General features: G+C 31.9%; 1 long non-coding RNA gene across 1 annotated transcript; it reads right to left on the bottom strand.

Moving 5' to 3' along the window:
- Window positions 1-6,778: 6,778 nt before the first annotated feature.
- Window positions 6,779-9,719, bottom strand: LOC109164949. Its single transcript, XR_002051451.1, has 4 exons — window positions 9,428-9,719; window positions 8,849-8,948; window positions 7,812-7,947; window positions 6,779-7,016 (listed from the first exon to the last, which is right to left on the bottom strand). It is a non-coding gene; the product is annotated as an uncharacterized LOC109164949 (long non-coding RNA).
- Between the last annotated feature and the right edge of the window lie 13,839 nt (window positions 9,720-23,558).

Below are 23,558 nucleotides of genomic sequence, written 5' to 3'. Positions count from 1 at the left end.
ACTCGGTTGGCGTATGTGCAAGATTCCAATCAAAGCCCAAAGAAAGTCATCTGATTGCAACCAAGAAGATAATTCGATATCTCAAAGGAACAATCAATGTGGGATTATAGTATCCCAAAGAAGGAGATTTTACACTAACTGGTTATTCAGATGCAGATTTTGCAGGGTGTAAAATAGACCGAAAAAGTACCTCAGGGACATGCCAATTCTTAGGGGGAAGATTGGTCTCTTGGTTCAGCAAGAAACAAAACTCCATAGCTACGAGCACTGCCGAGGCCGAATATATTGCAGCTAGGAGTTGTTGTGCACAAATTTTGTGGATGAAACAACAATTGTTGGATTATGGGATTAAATGCGAAAATGTTAGTATTTTATGTGATAATACTAGCGCAATTGCAATAACCCAAAATCATGTGCTCCACTCGCGAACCGAACACATCGACATCCGACATCACTTCATACGAGACCACGTCGAGAAGAAAGATTTGAAGATCAATCATGTTCCCACAGAAAATCAAATTGCCGACATTCTCACAAAACCGTTGTGTGAATCTCGTTTTGCAACTCTAAGGCACGAAATGGGAATGATCGAAATGAGCTAAGTATTTCGAAACTTTTAAATTCGAAAAACTTGTGTACGTGATTTGCATGAAATTGCATGAAATTTGTTACCTATGTGTTCAACGTGATTTAATTTAATTAACGTGTTACAATTTATTTGTGTACATGTTAGTAATTTTATCTTACGAACTTAGGTACGTAGAAATTGGTTATTTGTTTTTAATTGCTAAAAGGGATATAAAAGTTAGGGGGAATGTACTGCTAAGCTATGCTAAAAGTTGATAACAGTGCATGCAAATTGAGTTGTCAGACTGAATGGTCATCAGCTTTAATTTTAATTTTCACCTGCTTAAGTCAATCTGATGAAATTTCTTAGAAATGTATCTAGCATCAATTTTGATCTTATCTGTTTAAATTGATTTTATTGGTCGATCAATTTTAATTCTCAGATTTATCAGACGTCGAAATTAAATTGTTAGCATGAACAGATTTATTGCACTAACAATTTTGTGTCGAAGAAATTTTTGCTCCATGAACATGTACAGGTGGCAGCGAATTAAAGCTTAATTTTTGGCGCTATGTACCCACAAATGGAGTATTAAAATCTGAGTTGGCAAATTTAAATCAGTGAAAGTTCGAAGTTGCCCTCAATTATTCTACAATCTCTTTCTATCCACTAAAGGGCAAGATGGTAATTTTGCTAGGCATTTATTTTGCCTACAAGAGACAAAGAATAAAGAAGTTCATCTTCTTCCTCCTCCCTCTCTCACCGCCGGCGCATGCAAGAAGAAGAAGCAAAACTTGAAAATCTCTCAATTCAATCAAACACATCCCAAATTTCCCACAAAAATCCATTCTACACCCAAATACCCATTACCCACCCTCACCATTGTCCTTGAGACCTCTCACAACCAAAAACCCATTTCCTTCTACCCATTTTTTTCGGACTGCCGAAACCCCTACCCGAAACCCATCTCAAAATTCCCTAATTTTTGTTCTATCAAGATGGAAGGAGCTCAAAACCCAATTGGAGCAGAAGGATCGAGGAAACTCACTCGGGTGATTCGAGGGATGATCATGGACCTTGAGGACTACAACAAGTTCATCCAAAACCAAGACTTGGGGGTAAAAATCTTAACCACTCTTGAAAATAGTGGGTTATTGAAGTTTTGCTCTTTCAAGTATGATGGTTTCTATTTGAATGAAGTAGTAGAATTTTATAGACACGCATTTGTCGAACATGGTGTTATAAATTCTACTGTTGGAGGTGTTTTGTTGAAAATTGAGTTAGATGATGTGAGAACTCATTTTGGATTGGAGGAAAAATTGTTGAAAGTGGAAGATCACGGCTTTGATTTAAATGATTTTTGGAGTGAAATTAGACACGAAACCGCACAAGTCGAGACGTGTACTAATGGCTTTAAGGTTATGTTGAAGCACGAATATGGAATGCTACTTGATATAGTGCATAAAACTATTGAGTGCAAATATTCTAGTAGGAATTATTTTACTAAGAAAAATTTGCCTTTGATGCATGCCATTGTGAATGTTGTTGCCGTAGATTGGGGACGGTTTATATATGGCCGAATAGTTGATCAAATTGGCCTAGCAAAACCATTGGTGAATGGATGGTTTCCTAATGATATTGGATGCGGTTTTGTTGTTGGGGAGTTGTTGAAGTTGAAAGGTGTTGCCCTATCCAAATCAAAACCCATACAAAACCAAAATTACCTTTTTCGAACCCCAATCCCGGTTGATCCTTCCCTAGCCAATATCCGAAAATGAAAACCGGCAAACACATCAACCCATTCCTTAGCCAAAAAGCCTCCTTCTAACCGAGCTACTAGTCACGGGGAATCCAATACTCATGGAAGGGGTAGTGATGATGCTTGTAGCCATCAATTTGTTACCATACCCATACCCGTAACCCACACCCCAAACCCGAATGAAGAAGTGGTTTTACCAAGTAAAGTTGGGAGTGTAGATGACATTCCAACTTATAGGGCAAGTAGTGAGTTGATGAAAGAGTATGAACGTGTGAAAATTTGGAGAAATTGGAGGTTAAGTGATCATAATTCGGTTGCTACAACGATAGGACCGGATACTCTAGAATTGGAGAAGTTTGCTTTACAATGGATTGGAACAAGAAATCTTGCTACCGCAACTAGGCTTTCGGTGATTAATGAGTGCTTTATTAAGAAAGTTGCTATTAGTCGGGGCAAGAAAGTGGCTCAAGAAGATCCCGAAGATGCCGTTGAGACAATAGATGGATTTGCTCGTGATGATATTGCCCGAGCATTGGTCATTTCTAGAGAAGAAGTGCACGGCACACATGGGGAAGCATCACATTTGAAGGAGACCGAAGGTGGAAGTTTGCAAGAATTGGACCCATTTCCTTCGAATATTGGGGATAACAACCTTAGTTTTGATGCTATTTCACCCCACACGGCTACGGATGTGACGAATTCGGTGAATGAAAATTTGGAAGCAAATGTTGATGATGAAAGCCGAATGGAGGAACAAGAAAATGTGCTACAAATTGAAGTGTCACCTTTGCCACTAAGCCGTGCCGAACCGATTCCTATTGCCACTGCCGAACCACTCATTCATACACTTGATGAGCCTTTGTGTCTTGAGGATGCACCATACGTGGAACCACCGGAATCATCCATGCCGAGACAACCACAAGAAGAGTCACACAAGGAGGTACATTCTTCATCCATTAATATTGATACTTTGAAAGAAAATATTATTGGGGATGTACGAAAGGTAATTCAAGAGTTGAGAAGATATGTCTTTCAAGAGTTTGAGAAAGTCCAAAATCAATTTGGTAATGTTGATACCAAATTAGATAACTTTCACAAGGAAGCTTATGAAAGGGCCGAATCCTTGTTACTTGGACAAGGATCAATCCAAGGTGATATGGCCACAATGTCTACTAAGCAAGAAGAGCGTAATAGGGAAGTCTTGAAGATGTTCCTTGACTTAGGGAAGAAAGGAACGGAGTGTGAATCGAGGCTACGATTGGTAGAGAACCAATTGAAGGCTCTACTGCATCAAGTTGGCGTGAACAATGATCTTTTAATTGGAGTCCAAAAGAGCCAAGACAAAGCTTCGGCGAGTTTCCAACATTATGTGGATGCTGCCGAAAAGGGGGAAAGAGCTAGAGGAGCTCCAAGTCATTTGGTGAACCATTTGATTGGACCGTCGTCACAACGGCCACTAGTTGAGCTTGTTAGACCTCCAGGAACACCGAGAGGAGTCACACCCACACCGAGAGCTCAAGGCCGAGGAAAAAGGAGAATAATGGATTATTTGATGACCCCTCAAAGCATGGATTTTCCTAGCCAACAAGGATGCCAAAGATCAACACCTTCAAGATCAATTTATGAAGAAAACAAGTTGAAGCTTATACGAGAGTTGGAGACATTCTTTGGGCACACAAGCAACGAAATGGTGGATGAAAGATCATTTGAAGAATGCGTTGCTTGGTACCAAGCCGGAGTGTTACGTGGTGACAATGTTCAAGAAGCTTATGGAAATTATGTTACCGAGCAAGTCACCGCACCATACCAACTCGAAGGAAAGAAACGAGACTTCAAGGAATTAAGGGCACACGTGAATGCCTTAATTGGCAAGAGGTAAAATTTTGAAGCCTCAATTTTTTGGTGTACATAATAGCTAGCTTGTTCGAATTATGCTTTTTGGAACATTATATAAATTGCTAGCATATGGTTTATTTCTTTACTTTGTCTAGTATGTTAATTGCTTTAAAGTCTCAAGATTTTAAATTGGACTTAGTAATTGCATGTGAGGCGTATAATTGAGAAAATAAAATTGAAAGGGGGAAGAAAAATTAAAAGATAAAATTCAATACGCAACCCCGCGTTATAGTCTCAATATACGTTTAGGACCGTCCAAAATTAAAATCTCTAGGTCTTAAATGTGTTAAACCCGTCAAATGGCTAGTCGCAATAAAATTGGACAAAAAGATTGTTTTTCAAAAATTTGACATAGCCAAATGACTTGGGTATAAGTTTCGGCATCATCAAAAAGGGGGAAATTGTTAGGAATATATTGTAGAAGTTTTGATGAGCCAAATGTATTTTGTAGACCCCAATTTTATTTTATTTGAGTCAGTTCTGGTTCACCAAGTATAGTGCACCACTGCCATGAAGCCTACATGAAGTCTACGAAAAAGCAGTTTTAAAGAAGAATAAATGAAAGCGGGATCATAGCTTAACAGATTTATGAAGCATCAAGTTACCAAAGGTTGAGATGGATGAGATGGTAGAAGACTTGTTGAAGCATGCCTAATGTGAGATGATCCATAGTTTGATTCTCATTAGAAGCAATTTTGGTGTAAAGATGAATTGCTATCGTGAAGTAGCAATATCAGGAGATGATGTCATCATGATAGTAATATCAGGTTATACTATCATGAAAGAACAATTTTTATCGTGATAGTTGAGAATTATCGGGTGATGACGTCACGACTATCGGGTAATGACATCACAATGTGATAAAGCTAGTGGAGAACACGTGGAGGAGATAAGTCAAAAGAATTTAAGTCTTGGATTATATCAATTGGATACCTAGCCAAGATGGAAAAAGCCTTGCCAAGCAAAGCAAATGGTCCATAGTTTGATTCCCACCCGAAGCGATTTTATTATTTCATAAGATTGGTTCATGATATACAATGGAACCATGATACATGGTCCATGATACAAGGTGGAACATGATATATAGTCCATGATACAAGGTGGAACATGATATATATGGTCCATGATACAAGGTGGAACATGACAGCTAGAACATGATATGAAATGGAACATGATACAATGTGGAACATGATATACTATTGGGACATGACTTCATCAAAAGGAGCTATGACATCATGATAGAATTAGACAGAAACATTATTTTGAAGCTTTGTTTCTGCAGAAGAAGTCGAAGAAGAAGAAGAAGAAGCTGATATACAAAGGAGATCTTTTTAATACTCAAGCAAGAATCAGCAGATAAATTATTTGATCAACTTGGCACATCAGATCAATAATTCAACAAAAGTCATGCCAGAGAAATTCAAATTTGGAGGCTACCCATTCCAAAGAAAAAGCTTTGTCAGATTAAAGAGGAGCAACGGCAAATTTATTTAAATCTTCTGACAGACGGCGAAATGATTTTTGCAGACCAAGTTAGCAAAATTAATTGATCAACTACAATTCAAAATGGACGATCGAGATCGAAAGTTGATCAACGGGCAAATAGCTTTCATCTGCTATAAATTGCCCAAGCAGACTTGAAGACAAGTACGAATCTAACAGAGATTCAGAAAACACTTGAACAACAAAGAAAATTATCCAATCAATCATCAAGTGGTATATTGAGCTATATAAGATAGAATTCAAGTCTGAGAGAAGAAATCTTTGTATTTCATTGTAAATCTTCTACTGAGTGTAGAAAAGGGGTAGAGTAACTAGGGAGAGTGAAAAACCCAGTTGGAGTGTAGCTTTGTGCATAGCACTCGGTTGTAACGGGCAGAGTAACAAGGGGAGCTTGTGAAAACCCGGTGAGAGCATAGCTTTGTGCGTAGTTCTCGTGGTGTAGGAGTACAGCTTGGTGCGAAGTACTCGGGAAGGCGGAGTAACAAGAGGAGCTTGCGAAAAACCTTGGTGGAGTGTAGCTTTGTGCGAAGCACTCGGAGAAGTGTCGTTGGGCACTTATTCACTATTGTATCTGGGTGATTGAAGAATAGTGAATTTCCTCCACTACAAGAAAATTGTTCATTAATGAGAGGTAAAACCGTCACTAAAAATTCAAAACCCATCATAAAAGACTTTTAGTGACGGGAAATTTACCGTCACCACCCGTCGTTATTCCTTCCGAGGTTAAAAACAAATAGTGACGGGATATGATACCATCATTAATAAACATATAGTGATAGTATATTTACCGTCACTAATACGTTCTTTTTGTGATGGGAAATCCCGTCATTAATATTACTATTTACTAACAAAATTTTTCCTCATTATATTAAATTTTGCCCATTATTAAAAATTATAATTATAATTTAGTACCAAATATTATTTTTCTAATTTTGTATACATTGTTGCTTCTCTTTAAATATTAATTTTTGTAATACATTTTATTCTCACTAATCGATGTTGTAACTATAGATATTGTATTAGTAAAAATTAAAAATTGTACCATAATGCAATCAAAATAAACTCGATCAATATATTAAAAGACTTCATCATCACTAGCAAAATGAAATGTTTCATACAACTTTGTAAAGACTAAAAACAAAGAAACTAATTATAACAAATAGTCATAGTAATTTATCTTGAACTAATTTTGCCTCAAGTCTTGCAAGAATAGTGGTGGCGCTCAAAAAGTCAAACCCCTGCTTATAATCTCACTTCCAACTTTGGAACTCGCAAGCCTCTGCCGATTAACTGTGAATAAAATCCCAAAATGTTTTAGTATAATCTTGACATACAATTTCTTAGAATTCATCAAATTATCTATCAATATTTGTAACAGAGTAAGGAGAAGGGTGACATCTACTATGATTAAACAAAAATTTTATGTTACTATCGTATATGATTAAACAAAAATTTTATGTTTAAGAATAATAATAATCATATCATATAATGATAATAGAAATTGCAATATAACTATTCTGTGTGTACATCAGCCTATTGTTTTTGGAAGAAAGGAAGTACAGAATCTGTATGTACAGAGAAAAGTTGTGTGTCCAGGAAGAGTTGTTTCACGCCATACAAATAGAACTACATTAGCAATTGATTCATTATGTTCAGCTTGAAGCATTCACAGAAAGCAAACTGAAGATTTTGTAATGTTCATAGCAAAGCATTTCTTGTTTGCAATGTCTGATGATAGATTTCATCTACAAAAGAGAATAATTAGAAGACAATGTTGATACATGATGCATTTTTTATTCCATAAAAGATATTCTACTTAAAATGCTCAATGCTCTTGGATTTGGCTTCTATTTTGGTGAATTATCAATTGTCACATCTAAATCATCATAACAAAATCTTAATCTTAAAAATAATAAATAAATGCATGAAATTCATCAATGGCTCAATGATCTTCGTTCATGATAACAAGTACGCAATGGAAAACAAGATACAAAAAGTAATCTGAAAACAAAAGTCAGGAGAAACAAAAGAAAATTAGGAAAACAATTACAAACACCCACCAGAGCAAGTGTTGAAGAAAATTACCTCAGCATCCGTGAAGTCATTCGTTCGGTAGAACTCTCTTCTTAAGTTATGTGGTTGTCTTCCTGTAGCAGTTTCTTCTGAAATAATATACCAACGAGCCTTGAACCGGTAAGTACCATCCACATCTTTCTATATACTGAAATTCATAGAAACTGCTCACCATTAATACACTAAGAAGAAAAGCATATAAGCAAGAGTTGGCTAAGTGAAGCCCCTCCTTTCATCTATTTGAGTGTTATTTGATGTGTTCACTACTTTCATCTCACACAAAATAGTATCTTTAATATCAATTAACCTTTCAAGAATATACAGATCACTGGCAAGCAGTTTCTCCCTTGCTATCCTAGCCCTTTTCTTCCCCTTAGGAGGGATAGGCAATTGCATAGCTTTCCCCAATTTTCTGTTATTTTTCTGTTATCCTGTACTAAGCACTGATTTGGTGCACCTTCTCCACTATTTAATACTAAAAACAAGTATTCCAGTATTCCCACAACCTTCTTCTCAGTTGCTTCGGAAAGGAAAAAAAATTGAAACAAAGAAAACATGGAATTAAATTCGAACTAAATCTATGAATTTGCATTGGTAGGGATTTGAATTGGTTGCGTGTAGGATATAAGAACAGGAATGATCTATAGGATTCATTACATCAAGTGACAGCACAAAAAACTAGTGTCCAGTGTTTTATGAAGAATAGAAAAGAATGTGAGGAGCAAAACCAATTAAAGAAGAGTGATTGAATTGTAGAAATTCCACACAGAGTTCCAAAAGTATATTTCCACAAGATAAATTTCAGCAGACTAAGAAAACTTAGAAATCAAGATAAACAAACATTCACTATCACCAAACTTCTAAAATATGTATACAATTTTGAAATATGAGAGAACAGAAACTCTATAAGTTCCATGATAAGAGCTATAAATCATCAAAAATAAAGCAGCCATTTAGATAAAGGCATAACAAGGGAGAAAAATCTTTATCTCTATATCTAATCAAGCTCTGACAAACAACAGGATATGATCTAGCTAAGTGTTACTTACAATGTCCATATGAAAGAGAAGTTATGTAAAGTGCAGCTCCAAATAACCCACTCAATTTTTGAACAATTGGGTGCTCCTCAACGCTTAGAAGTTTGCAAAGCTGTAAGAAGACAACACCTAATTAAAAGAGGCAAGGATATTGTTTCAATGTTAATATGAAGTTTCAAATGTAAATAGGGTGGAGTGATCATCAGGTGCCAATTTGGAACTCTCCTCGGAGCCATTAGTCTCCTAAAACACCCATGACTACTAAGACTCCTTAGAGGTTGCATTGTTGAATGGTCCTGAACCAGCATCACTATTTGCCATGCCAGATAACATTGAACTATCACCGCCTAACTTCTTTGTTTTACCATATTTTGTTTTGTAGACCATGCTGCTTCTTCACACCATAAGTACAATAACTTGAAATCAGAAGAAGACAGTTTGTGTGCAGAGTATAACGTTATTTGCGAATGAAAAAAGAAACAATTTTGAAGTAATTAATGGAACAATAATCGTTAGGAGAGATGATTTCGAACCTAATATGGTTATTGGGTAATGGATATATAAACAAAATGGAATATGTTTGACGGTTACCTGGCGTTTGGGCATTTTCTCGAACACCTGGAGGATGCTTGTCTGTGATTACCGCACCTATATGCTTGCATTAGGCAATAATTGCCCGTTGATTTTTTGGCGGCAGGAAGCAGCTTCCTTCGTCTTCTTTCTGCGAACACCCTTCCTCTGAGCCCTAGTTAGCTCCTGAGCCTGAGGTTCACATCCACACTCGTGATCGCTTGCCGAAGAAGTCGGAGAGTGAGATGGGGAGGGAGAGTGAGAGGGGGAGGGGGAGGGAGAGTGAGAGGGAGATGGAGTGTGAGAGCGGAGAGTGAGAGGGACAGATCAGATCTGAGCGAAGAAGACATGGTCTCTTTTGTTTAACTAGTATTTTCGCCCGTGCGATAGATTTGTTATAATATATTAAAAATATTTGAATTGATATATAATTATTTAAATTAGAACATTAAATATTATACAGTGCAATGGAAGATATGTTTTGAATTATTTATGTGTTTTGATGTTATCATTGTTTAGATTTGAGCAAATAATTGCTCAAATTAATAGCTTATGTGTAAATGTACGCATGCGATGCTGTAACTTTAGAGATTTTATTTATCATTGTTTAGTATTTATTTTTTATAAATTAGGTAAATGTGTTCGTTCTCTAGCAACTCAGTTATAGGAATAAATTGTTATCTTAATTCATTTGTATGGAATATATATATTTTTGTCTAGATATATAGCAATTTTGCCATTTAAAAAAAACATAATATCAACGATTGTATTTACACATTATTGAAACCTATTTGTAGATGACATCGGGTTGTAGCAACGCAATCCTGTCCATCATCGTATAGAGCTAACACCTTCAGTCTTTCAGGATAGGTGACTCGGGTGAAAATATATAATGGTAGAGTATTAGTCAATTAGCGATCCTTTTATATTTTAAGTCAATTAGTAATATCAAATTCATTTTCAGCAAATTATTCTTTTATATTTTTAGTCAATTAGTCAATTAGAATATCATATGCAGTGATATTTTTACCTAATTTTTGTTCAATTTTTAATTGATGATGTATAATATTATTATTGAAATATTTACGTTCCATTTTTAATTTATCTTTAATATTGTTTAAAATATGCATTTACTATTCATGATGTAGAATTATTATTGAAATATTTCCGTCATATTTTAGTTTCCGTTCCATTTTTAATTAAAATGCAATGATCTAACCATTTATTTTTTTCATATTAATCAATTATGGATCATTTTTTATTTGCAGCCAACTATTAGTATTCATTTTTTTTTATATTTTCAGTCAATTTGTAATGTCATATTCATTTTCAGCCAATTATTCTTTTTTTTTTTTAATTTTCATTCAATTAGTCAATTAGAATATTAGATGCAGTGATATTTTTACCTAATTTTCGTTCCATTTATAATTGATGATGTAGAATATTATTATTGAAATATTCCAGTTTCATTTTTAATTTACCTTTACTATTGTTTAAAATATGCATTTACTATTGATGATGTAGAATATTATTATTTAAATATTTCCTTTTCATTTTTAATTTACTTTTACTTGATGATGTAGAATATTATTATTAAAATATTTTTGTTCTATTTTTAATTTTCATTTCATTGTTTAAAATTGTGAAAGATTTATGACATAATTGTGATTTGATGTATTATACGGTATAATATTATTGTGAAAAATTAAAATGCAATGATCTTACCATTTCCTTTTCCATTTTAGTCAATTATGAATCATTTTTATTTTCAGTCAATTATTAATATTCATTTCCTTTTCCAATTAACCTAACTTCAATTCCTTTTTTTTTTTCATTTTTAATTTTCAGTAAATTATTAATATTCATTTCTTTTTCCAATTTACCTAATTTCCATTACATTTTTAATTGATAATGTAGAATATTATTGTGAAATATTTATGTTCATTTTTTTCATTTTTTTTAATTTACCTTTACTATTTACTATTGTTTGGACATGAAATCAAGTAAATATGATTTTGTTTTTAATTATAGTATAGATTTGACCATGAGGTTGTAACATACATATATGATGAATTGGCTATATTATAAATTGTTTAAATTTGTTATATAGGGTATTATGTTACGTGAGAGCATTGAATATGGAAACAATATTACTAAGATTTTAGTTGATTTCTACTTTACATTTGCTTACAAAATAAGTTGTATTAAATTAGTTGGTGATAAACATTCAAAAATTCTACATGGTAATACCATACATAATATTACCAATTATGCTATTATGTTATTACCTAATTAATTAATGTCTTTTCTACACGGTATTATAAATATATAAAAAAAAAATACGGAGAACTTGCAAACAATAATGTTACCAAAAATATTATTATATTAAATAATATAATTAATATATCTGGAAGATCATATAGGGCACTCTTTGATCCTAAATCAATAAATAATTAGTTATATACACATTTAGCAGTACCAATGTTATTACTAATACTTTATATATATCTGCAGTATTGAACCTTTAGTGTGAGATAAGAAAGAAATAATCAGTTAAATGATGCATTTATTTGGATGCACTAAGACTATTACAGTGCTCCATCACTTTGCAAACATGTACAACTTTGGCTTTATTTTATACTTTAAATTATACTTTGCTTATCCTTTAGATTTTAATATATTATTTTAAGCTAATTTATTTATTAACATTAAAAATACATTTTAAAGTGTGACAATTTATACTAATAAATCATTTTAAAAAGTGGCAAAAGATGATTTTCTAATTTGTTGCCACTGCATCAATTTTTAAAAAAAAAAAAAAATTGTTGCTATTGTTTACCTCGATCATCTCATAAATATCCATAATTTTTATTAGAGGGGTCTAATCAACACATAAACTGAAAAAAAAAATGACAATCATAAACAAAATATTTACAAAAATAAATGATAAAAACATTATGATAATGATTAAGACATAATAAATTTACATTTCCAAAAAATCACAAAACTCTGGAAATCCTGATTGAAAATGAACTGTGTATCAAGAGTTACATATCTTGACATAACTGGCTAATAAAAAAGAACATTCATTACTTGTCCTTATTCAAACACTTTCAAATATAAAGAAAAATTAAAACACTTGTGTGTAGATTAACTCTTCGTATCATTCTTAACTCTACACAATTGCATAAGAACAACCATAGGATTTGCAAGGCCAAAATATAAAAATAAATAAATAAATAAATAAGGTTTCAACTCTTGGCCTTGGTATATGTTGATCCCACACTGTAGCTTTCAATTGATTGTCCCTATAAACAAATAAACTACGGAGTACTTAATAAAAATACATATACAAAATACAATAAAAATAACAAAATTAGATAATTTACTTTGTATCCACGTACAATTAGAAAATCAATAAGTTAAGAAGGCTTCCCTGCAATGATTTTATCCAATGGGGAGTATATCTCAACGACCCTACCAATAACGTCAAACATGTTAATAAAAAAAAATTCGGATGTAGATTAAAATTGTAAATGAAACTTACCAACGAATTGTTTATCATCTACAGACTTCAAAGATGAAAATGGTTTCAATAAATAAATTTGTCTAGAAAAGTTGTCATTTTTTTTATATATTATTTAACCAAAGTAGCATAGTGAAATTACAACATAAAATAATGAGTGCATTTTTTGAAAATATAGAAATTACTTATCACCATAAAATTTTTAATAGCATAAACTTTTCATTGTTTGAAAAGCTTACAGTACTTACCAACATATTCCCTTGGTATATGAGCATGAAGTTCCCTAAAATGAAGTAAAAAAGAAAATTGTTATTTTGTAATTTATTTTTGCAGTATAGGAAGCAGCTTTGTAATGCATCTTTTTCCCAATTTCATATACAACACAAGTTATAGAAAAAAGCAAAATCGAAAAAAATACCATTTGATAGGAAAATGTGCACTCTCTAGATTTTATGAAATCACCCCCTTTTCTCTATGAGACTTCATATAGGTGCACACCAATCACTATCTAATAGCTCTGGAAGTCTTCAATGGAGAAATATCCTAGGCAAGAATAAACATTGGAGTCGTATAAAAAAGCAAAATTGAAAGAAAAAAAAAAAAAAACCTCTTGATCGTGAAACATGCACTCTCTAGATTTTACAGATTCACTCCTCTTTCTCTATGTGACTTCATATAGGTGCGCACTAATTGCAGTCGAATAGCTCTGCAAGTCTTCAATGGAGAAATATCCTGGGCAAGAATAAACATTGAAGCCGTAATAGTTGTATGTTAGTATACATATCTATATCTCTATATATAATTACTCAATATAAAAGAATGAATAAATGAATATAAGGAAAAAATATTATCAATTAATAGATTTACCAATTAGGTTAATACGTGAATATGGAAACAATATTATCAATTAATAAATTTTAATTAATTTCTATTTTACATTTGGTTACCAAATAAGTTTTACAACAAAAGTTTGGGCGGGAAAATGAAATAGGAGGATTTTACTTTTATATATATATAGATTTTATGTACAAGGGGGCCCAGAAATAAAATTTTGGTGGGAAAAGTATATTTTAGTGAAAAATTTCAGAATCAATAGCGAGAGTAAAACAACTTTTGTATCAATAGTGAGAGTATGTTTTTAAAAGAAGTATAAAAGAAAAATTGTCATTAAATCATAAACTTTTAGTGAGAGTAATTTTTAACCCTCACAAAAGCTATACAAATAATACATTTAGTGAGAGTTTTTTCTCTCCGTCACTAATTTTTTGTCACTAAAAGTTGTTTTTCTTGTAGTGCTCCTTGAAGTGAAAGGAAAGAGTGGACTAGGAGGATTACACCACCTCTGAACCACTATAAATCTCTCTCTCTATTTACTTATTGCTCATATATATTTCGTGCATGCCTATATTATCTGTGAACTAACCCATTACGGTTTATTGTGTATCTTTATCTGTCTGGGTTTGATAGTTCCCTCGTTTGCATGCAAGTGAAATTTTATATACATCATCCTACATCTATACTAAGTGTTTCTAACGTGATGCATGTATAAAATCTCTATTTGAGCACGACACAATTTAAAGCATAACACTTTGCCGTTACAATTCCGCTGTGCACACTCTAAGTTGTTATACTTGTTTATGCTTGTTACTTAGAGTTGAAGTTACAAAGTGTTGTTTGCAGAAGAAGTTTGAAAAAGTTAGAGAAGTCTATTCACCCCCCCCTCTAGACTTCTCGCCACCCTTTCGGGACCAACACCTTTATTACAAAAAAAAAAAAAAAAAAAAAAAATTATTCATTATCAATCAATTAAATAAGAGAAATAAATTTTCAAAAAAAAAAAATAAGAGAAATAATTTTATTAGTTATCTACTATACTAATAAGAGCCCAAGAGAGTTAGACCTATAATGGGAAGAAAAAATGGTGGTCAAATTTTTTAATCAAATGAATGGCTCAGATTGATCAGATTTTAATTTTTCCTTAAGATTTCCTAATTTATCCTTAATGAATATGATTATCCGTTAACTTTGCCGTTAAATATTATCTTTTCCGTTAATTTCTGTTAGTTCACCGTTAACTTACTCATTGATTTCAATAAGAAAGGTCTTAAGTTCGAACCTCATCCCAATCAAAGTTGACATAATTAGTACTCTACTTTACTTCTATTAAATTAAATAATAATTTAGTAGCTACAACAAAAAAATAATACATATGCATTTCTTTAATTTAGAATTATGTCTCTACAATATCTTTATTCAAAAAAAAATTATTCATTATCAATAAATTAAATATAAGAAATAATTCCATTAGTTATATTGTCACTATTTTTCTCCAATATAAAAATGCTTTATATTCAAATTCATCAATTGATTATATTCGCTACACTGTCCCTACAATGTCTTTATTAAAAAAAATATTCATTATCAATAAATTAATTAAGAGAAATAATTTTATTAATTATATTGTCTTTATTTTTCTCCAATGTAAAAATTCTTTACATTCAAATTCATCAATTGATTATATTAACTACATTGTCTATTATCTTTTTTGTGCACTATTTTTTTAATTAACTATCAAAGTTATAATACAAAATAATGCTATATATTTATTTACCAAGTATTTTATTAATACTATGAAAAATTTAAAAAAAAATATATAATTAATAAAGTCAATCAAATTAACTACTTTAAGGATTTGTTGACAAAGAGAGTATTCAAATCACACAACAAATTGAAGTGAGAACTATCTCGCAATGTCCTTGTTTGACAATCAGCAGTTAGCGGATTTGACCAGCGAATTATATCAACAGTTGGTAAAAAGATATTTGAAAAAATTAGTTGTTTAGATTAATATGTAAAATGACCTAAGGGTGTACATATAATAATAATAATAATTTTTACTAATAATAATAATAATAATAATAATAATAATAATAATAATAATAATAATTGTTTTAAAATACATATATATATACATACATACATATATATATATATATATATATATATATATATATATATATATATATATATATATATATATATATATAATTAAGTCAATCATATTAACTACTTGGGGAATTTATTGACAAAAAAAAAAAGTATTCAAATCACACAACAAATTGAAGTGGAAAACTACCTCGCAATGTCCTTGTTTGGTAATCAGCAGTTAGCTCTTCAATATTAGTATATATTTAATATTTTATGCCCTAATTTTTATTTGTTCTCCCTTATGTCCCGTATTTGGTTTCAACCATACCTATACAATTATTTTATTGACAATTATAATCAATATTGACTATATTATCTTGCATTTGTAAACTTAGAATTACATATTTAAATACGCAAATTCAACATTCAATTATCTATGCATGAACAATTTCAATATAATCTTGCATTGATATATACTTTAAAGTACTTATTTAAAAAAAAAAAAAACATTGGGCATTATCCTAATCGCGCAATGCGCGTAAAAAACTAGTATTGTCTAATAAGAGTCCAAGAGAGTTAGGCCTATAATGGGTAGAAAAAATGGCGGTCACAGATTTTAATCAAATGAATGGCTCAGATTAACTAAAAGATTGATCAGATTTAAATTTTACACTAAAATTTCCTAAAATACCCACACATCGTTACTAATTCCGTTAAAATTTTAAGAATTGTCGTTAGTTCACCGTTAACTTACTCATTGATTTCATAAAAAAAAGGTCTTAGGTTCGAACCTCATCCCAATCAAAGTTGGCCTAATTAGTACTCTATTTTACTCTTATTAAATTATATAAAAAATAATTTAGTAGTTACAACAAAAAATAATACATATGCATTTCTTTAATTTAGAATTATGTGTCCACAATGCCTTTATTACAAAAAAAAAAAAAAATTATTCATTATCAATCAATTAAATAAGAGAAATAAACCAGGACTATGTGGTCTAATGGTATCCGGGTTGGACTTCCATTTGGAAGATTATGAGTTCAAGCCTCAGTGGAGGCGTTATTGGATCTTTGTGTTTCAGTAGGTTGAGAAAGTATATGAACAGATACTACAATGTAATAGAGCCAGTAACTTTCAAAAAAAAAATAATAATAAGAGAAATAATTTTATTAGTTATATTGTCTTTATTTTTCTTCAATATAAAAATTCTTTATATTCAAATTTATTAATTGATTATATTCGCTACATTATCCTTACAATGTCTTTATTCAGTGAAAAAAAATTATTAATTATCAATAAATTAATTAAAAGAAATATTTTCATTAGTTATATTGTCTTTATTTTTCTCAAATGTAAAAATTTTTACATTCAAATTCATCAATTGATTATATTCACTACATTATCTATTATCTTTTTTGTGCACTATTTTCTAATTAAATATCAAAGTTATAATGCAAAATAATGCTATATATTTATTTACCAAGTATTTTATTAATACCATGAAAAAATTAAAAAAAAATATAATTAATAAAGTCAACCATATTAACTACTTGAGAGATTTTGTGACAACGAGAGTATTTAAATCACACAACAAATTGAAGTGAGAACTACCTCGCAATGTCCTTGTTTGACAATCAGCAGTTAACGGTTAACGTTAGCGGATTATACTAGCGGATTTGACCAGCGAATTTATTTAATTATTAACATTGGGTAGAAAAAATGATCGCCAAATTATTAAATCAAATGAATGGTTCATATTATTCAGGTTTTAATTTTTTCTTTTAAGATTTTCTAATTTATCCTTAATTATATGATTATCCATTTAACTTTTCCGTTAATTCATCGTTAGTCTAATTCTAATATTAAAGTCTAATATAGAATTATAACTACACCATTAATCTAATTCTAATATTAAAGTCTTAATAGAACTTAACCACAAATCCTAATGTCGGAATCTCCTCAAACAATATTAGTATATATTTAATATTTTATGTCCTAATTTTTATTTGTTCTCCCTTATGTCCCGTATTTGGTTTCAACGGTACCTATACAATTATTTTATTGACAATTATAATCAATCTTGACTATATTATCTTGCATTTGTAAACTTAGAATTACCTATTTAACCCGCACGGGCTTAGCTCAATGGTTTAGTGGGTAGTATTTGGGAGAAGAGACGAAGATTTGAACCTCGGTGGCGGCAGTGCGGGAATTATGTCCAAAGTGGGCAGATTCCTTGTGCGTATCTGCATTTGGCCCTGTCTGCTGAACCATTGAGTCACCGTGATTTACAACTTCCCGCAATGCTCTGTCGGGTCGGAGTGTGGGGGGCCCTTGGGGTTGGGGACTCAACCTTTGGGAGAAGAATTACCTATTTAAATACGCAAATTCAACCTTCAATTATCTATGCATGAACAATTTCAATATAATCCTGTCTTAATATACTTTAAAGTACTTATTTAAAAAAAAAGCATTGGGCATTATCCCAATTGCGCAATGCACGTAAAAAACTAGTAAGTATATATGAAGCAACTATTTATAAGTACACAAAGAGTTCCAGAGATAGGAATGATCGATACGATATGAGCATGGACAAAATAGATGAATCCTAACGAACCCAATTTTGTGCTGCAGGATTGGCTACTATGGAAGATCCATCCCGAGCCTTAATAAAAGAAGTTGGACGGCCCATGGGAGTATGCCATCAACGTAACCAATGAGATTTTATCCGCGAAGAAAAGGAACTAGATAGTTTTTCAGAATAAATAATTGAAAGCGGTAAACCCAAATTATATGATTTTAGTATAAAATATTTAGGGAAAATGAAACTTTTTCCCCCTAAGTTATATACTTATAGTACTTTTTCCCCCTGAATTGTTCATGTAAGTACATTAGCCCCCTCAATTATTTTAAAAGTGGCAGATTTTTCCCCTGATATATTAAATTGACATTTTTACCCTTAAAACAAACGTTTATTTATTTTTCTTCTCCAAGAAATTATTGCGTATACGTAGGGATCACCACGGTTCGATTCGAATTGAACCGGATACTATAGCAATCGAATTAAAAGTTTCCGGTTATGATTCAAATCTAGAACCCAATATTTGAATTTCAGTTTATTAAAATTATGAATTGAATAAACTGGATCCTGAACCGTGAACCACGGTTCCGGATTCGGTTCGCGATTTTGAACCGTCTTTATTTTAAAATTTTATTTTTAATTAAAAATAGTATAAATTCAGCAATAAATGTATTTTATTTTATTTTTTTTTTTTCAGTTCAAAACATGAAGCGGCCGTCCCGATTCGCGATTTTAATAAACTCTAAATATCGGGTTTCAATTCTAAATTGTAATTAGAATATTTTGGTTTGGTTGCTATAGTGTCTGTTTGGTTTGAACCAAATTGTGGTCATAATTTGTTGGAGAAGAAAAATAAATAAAATATTTATTTTAAGAGTAAATATGTCTATTTAATATTTCAGGGGAAAAATAGCCACTTGAATAATTCAGAGGGAAAAAGTGTTATAAGTATATAACTTAGGGGGGAAAAGTACCATTTTTCCAAATATTTATAAAGTTATTTATGATTGTATAAACCTTACTTATATTATTATTTATTTTATATCAAAAGTTTGAATCCAAAAATCTATTTGAGACAAACATGTGGTCTTTTGTTATATCTATTATGGCCCAAGATTTGAGCCCAAACTCAAACTAACCAATCGTTATGCGTTGGACCCGTGTCCAGCATGCTTGCTGGACACGGGTAACAATGCTGTTAGGCACTGTTATCTCCTATTTTTTTTTTTTTAAATTTCAGACCGCTTCATTGTAAGAGTATATGTTCATAATTTTATTCCTATATGTTAATAACTATACATTCATAACTCCATAACTGTACGTTCATAACTCTATAACTATACATTCATAACTCCATAACTGTACATTCATAACTCCATAACTGTATATTCATAACTCCATAATTGTACATTCATAATTTTCGAAGCTCTATGTTCACAATTTTAGAGCTCTATGTTCATAATTTTATCACTATATGTTCATAATTGTAAGTTCATAATGTTAGAGCTCTTTGTTCATAATTCGATCAATAACTGTACATTCATAATTACATACTGTAGATTCATAATATCATAACTGTAGATTCATAACTCCATAAATGTAGATTCATAACTCTATAACTGTACATTCATAACTCCATAACTGTACATTCATAATCTTCGAAGCTCTATATTCACAATTTTAAAGCTCCATGGTCATAATTTTATCACTATATATGTTCATAATTGTAAGTTCATAATGTTAGAGCTCTGTGTTCATAATTTCATAATTGCATAACTGTATATTCATAACGGCATAAATGTACATTCATAACGGCATAAATGTACATTCATAATCCAAAAAAAAAAAAAAAAATAACGCCGTTAACGGCAAAACGCGCGCGATTTTTGTTTTTTAACTAAATGACGCGTTTTTTTTTAAAAACGACGTCGTTTTGGGCCCGTGTCCACAATTCAATGTGGACACGGGTCCAGGGCATAATTTGCCCAAACTAACCTATTCTATACCAACAAATCAAAATTCTCATTCTTAGCTTCTTTCTTTTTCTCCATTTCTTTCCTTCTTCTGTTAAGCGTGTGCGCGTGTGTTGATGTTGTTGTTGTTATTTGGTTTTGGGGTCTTAGGTGGTGGTGAAGAAGACCAAGCCTGAGGATAGACAGGGCCGGCCCTGGGGCATGGGCAGGTTGGGCCACTGCCCAGGGCCCATCCCTAGAGGGGGCCCATAGACTAAGATATAATAATATATTGTATATTATATATTACTTAGTATATATTAGAAAAATTATTTAATTATTTTTGACTTAACGACTTCTTATGGAAGTCGAATAGATGGAAGATTTAGGAAGAATCGAAGAAAAAAGGCATCGGCACATCGCAAGCCACAACTATTTAATACCTCTCCGCCACAACAACTGTTCAATTCCTCTCAAGGAGTTATTAAATGTCCAGAAGCTAAATAAGAATGGGCAAACGAGTGAATGACAATCTACTTTCATAATCCACAAATAACAAATCTTCTCTGCGGTCAGTCGGTCCTGACTCTGTTCGCCACGCCTTCACCACTCCAGTCTACTATTGTAATTTGCAAAGGTATTTTAATTTTTATGATTTGAGATTTTTTTTTGAAAGCTATGATTTGGGAAGTAGGCCATATTGTTAATTGTATTGTTGAAAAGTCTATGATTTGGCCATTTGGGAATTGGGATTTGCAGAATTTTAGAATGTACTGCATTAGGAATTTGTAAAATTCTGATTTGTGAAAGCTCTATAATTTATTTAAGAATGATAATTTTTAATTGGGATTTTTAGAATTGAAAACTACAAGTCATGGCTTAGTTTGCAGATTAAATAATTATCCATTTATCCAGAATTCTAAATTCCTAATTGTTAATTGAAATATTGAATAAGCTGTATTGTTGTATCTATTGCTTCTCAAAGTAAAATGGCATCTGTCAGATGCCAAAGTTATTTTTTGGTTTAATTTACTAATTACTTTGCTGTAGTGATTCATATTGTCTCTTTTTAATCTTTCTGGATTGCTCCAGTTGAATGTTGATGTCCAAATATTAATGAGGATTTATTCGGAATTAATTGGCCTATTGTTATAATTTCATTTATTTATGCAGAATATTAATCTTTATTGTTGCAGGGATTGAACATGAATATTTTTGTATATAAAAAAATTGTTGAAATTTTTCTAATCTTATTTCATGTTATTTGACGTCATGATTTTATTAGTATTATTAAATTTTAATTTCAAGTTTTCATATAGGGGCCATTTTTTTAATTTCGCCCCGGGCCTATAAAATGTTTGGACCGGCCCTGAGGATAGAAAGGGAGGGGGAATTCTTGTGGTTGAGGCTAACTGCTTTTGGTAAGGACCCATGGCTATCAAATTTATATATTTTGCTCCATGTTTGATGTACTATCGGTTGAAAATTTGGTGAATAAATTGATACACAAAATATATATAAAATAATATATATTTATACAAAAATGGAATTTAATTTGTAGAAAATTAATTCCAACTAATTTTTGGTATAAAACTAAAAATAACATATGTATACTGATAGATAGTATACTAGGCCTGGGCCACATTGGCCGGCCTAAGAAAGAAATTGGATCAAGAAAGTCCAAGAAAGATACACGATACAGAGCAACCCACGAGTTTGTGAAAGATTGGGCATGTTATACCCAGAATTAGACTCATTATCTATAGTATAATAGAATTAGGTCTCCATATGTAACTAAGACTCCCAATATGAGACAGTCTAGAATTCTTATTCCTTGTAAGGCTCTAGGCCCAAAATATGTATAAATAAACTCCTCACATAGGGCAAATTATTGTGTGGACCATGGTTCACACAATGTTATATGGACCACAACAAAAAAGTATATTTTTAATATACTAAATGTACATTATTTTTGTATCGTATGTACATCCTCTGAATACAATGTACATTATTTTTGTACTAAATGTACATTATTTTATAGTATACAAAATGTGGTCCATACAACTTGTGTGGACCATAGTCCACACAATAATGATTGCCTCACATAGAGGAGAGGGAGGCAATTTCCACCAGAGAGGACAACTTTTCAGTACTCACAAGCAATATTCTTCGTCATATATTTCTCCTATATTTTCCTTACATTATTATCATTATTTTTACGGTAATGTTGACCTACCGTTGACTGCCTAAAAGTCATAAAACCAACATATACGAAATATATATATCAACAAAATAGGAATTTATTTTTATAAAAAATAATCCCACCACAACTAGTACGAAACTAGTACAAGGGATTTAATCTTTATGAGATTAATCACACCACTTGGTACGAAACCAAGAACAAAAACATATAAACGAGAAAGGGTTTCTAACATGAGGTTTTAACCAAACGAGAAGAAGAGGAAGCCCGAGTCCTGTATACGCACACTCTCCTTAAAACCGATTCGCCGCCTCCTAAGGGTGCTAGGAGCGTTGTGGCGCCAGTCTCGCAGGATAAAACAGACTACGAATTTGGCGTTCAAGCACTCAAACCCAAAGCTCGATGAACTAGCTAGAACACAAGTTGAGCACTCCGTATGAATTTACGGAAGATATTGGCAGAATTTCTTTTCCTTCGTAGCAAAAAGAATTGAGAGAAGAGAGAAGTGAAAATCAAAAGGTTTTGATAGTTTACAAACTGGCATGTTTAAAAAAACCATTCTGCCATCCATCCAAGCTTTTTGTAGGAGAACTGGAGAAGGGAATTAAAAGCACAATCATGGCACATAAATCAACATTAATCCAATTTAATAATTGGATAATAACTTTTGAAACAATCATATTTATTATCGCAATAATATCAATGATCACGAAATTAATTTGTACCGACCAAAACGACCCATTTAAAAATATCTGAGTGACTGAGAAGTCCGTACATACGAAAGGTTAACGATTCGGAAATGACCGAAACATCCGGAATAAAAGCACGAAACGGTGCTTAAATAAGCACCAACTCGTGCTAATCGATTCGGGGCATCAAAGCACCAACAGTTCGTGCTTCACGAATTGAAGCAGCGTTATGCTGTGCAACCGTGTGCACCATGCATGGTGCACATGGTTTCA

The sequence above is a fragment of the Ipomoea nil genome, unplaced genomic scaffold, assembly GCF_001879475.1.
Source record: "Ipomoea nil cultivar Tokyo-kokei standard unplaced genomic scaffold, Asagao_1.1 scaffold3069, whole genome shotgun sequence".
NCBI lineage: Eukaryota > Viridiplantae > Streptophyta > Magnoliopsida > Solanales > Convolvulaceae > Ipomoea > Ipomoea nil.
Note: the sequence above shows the minus strand (reverse complement) of the source record. Positions and strands in the feature narration are given on the sequence as shown.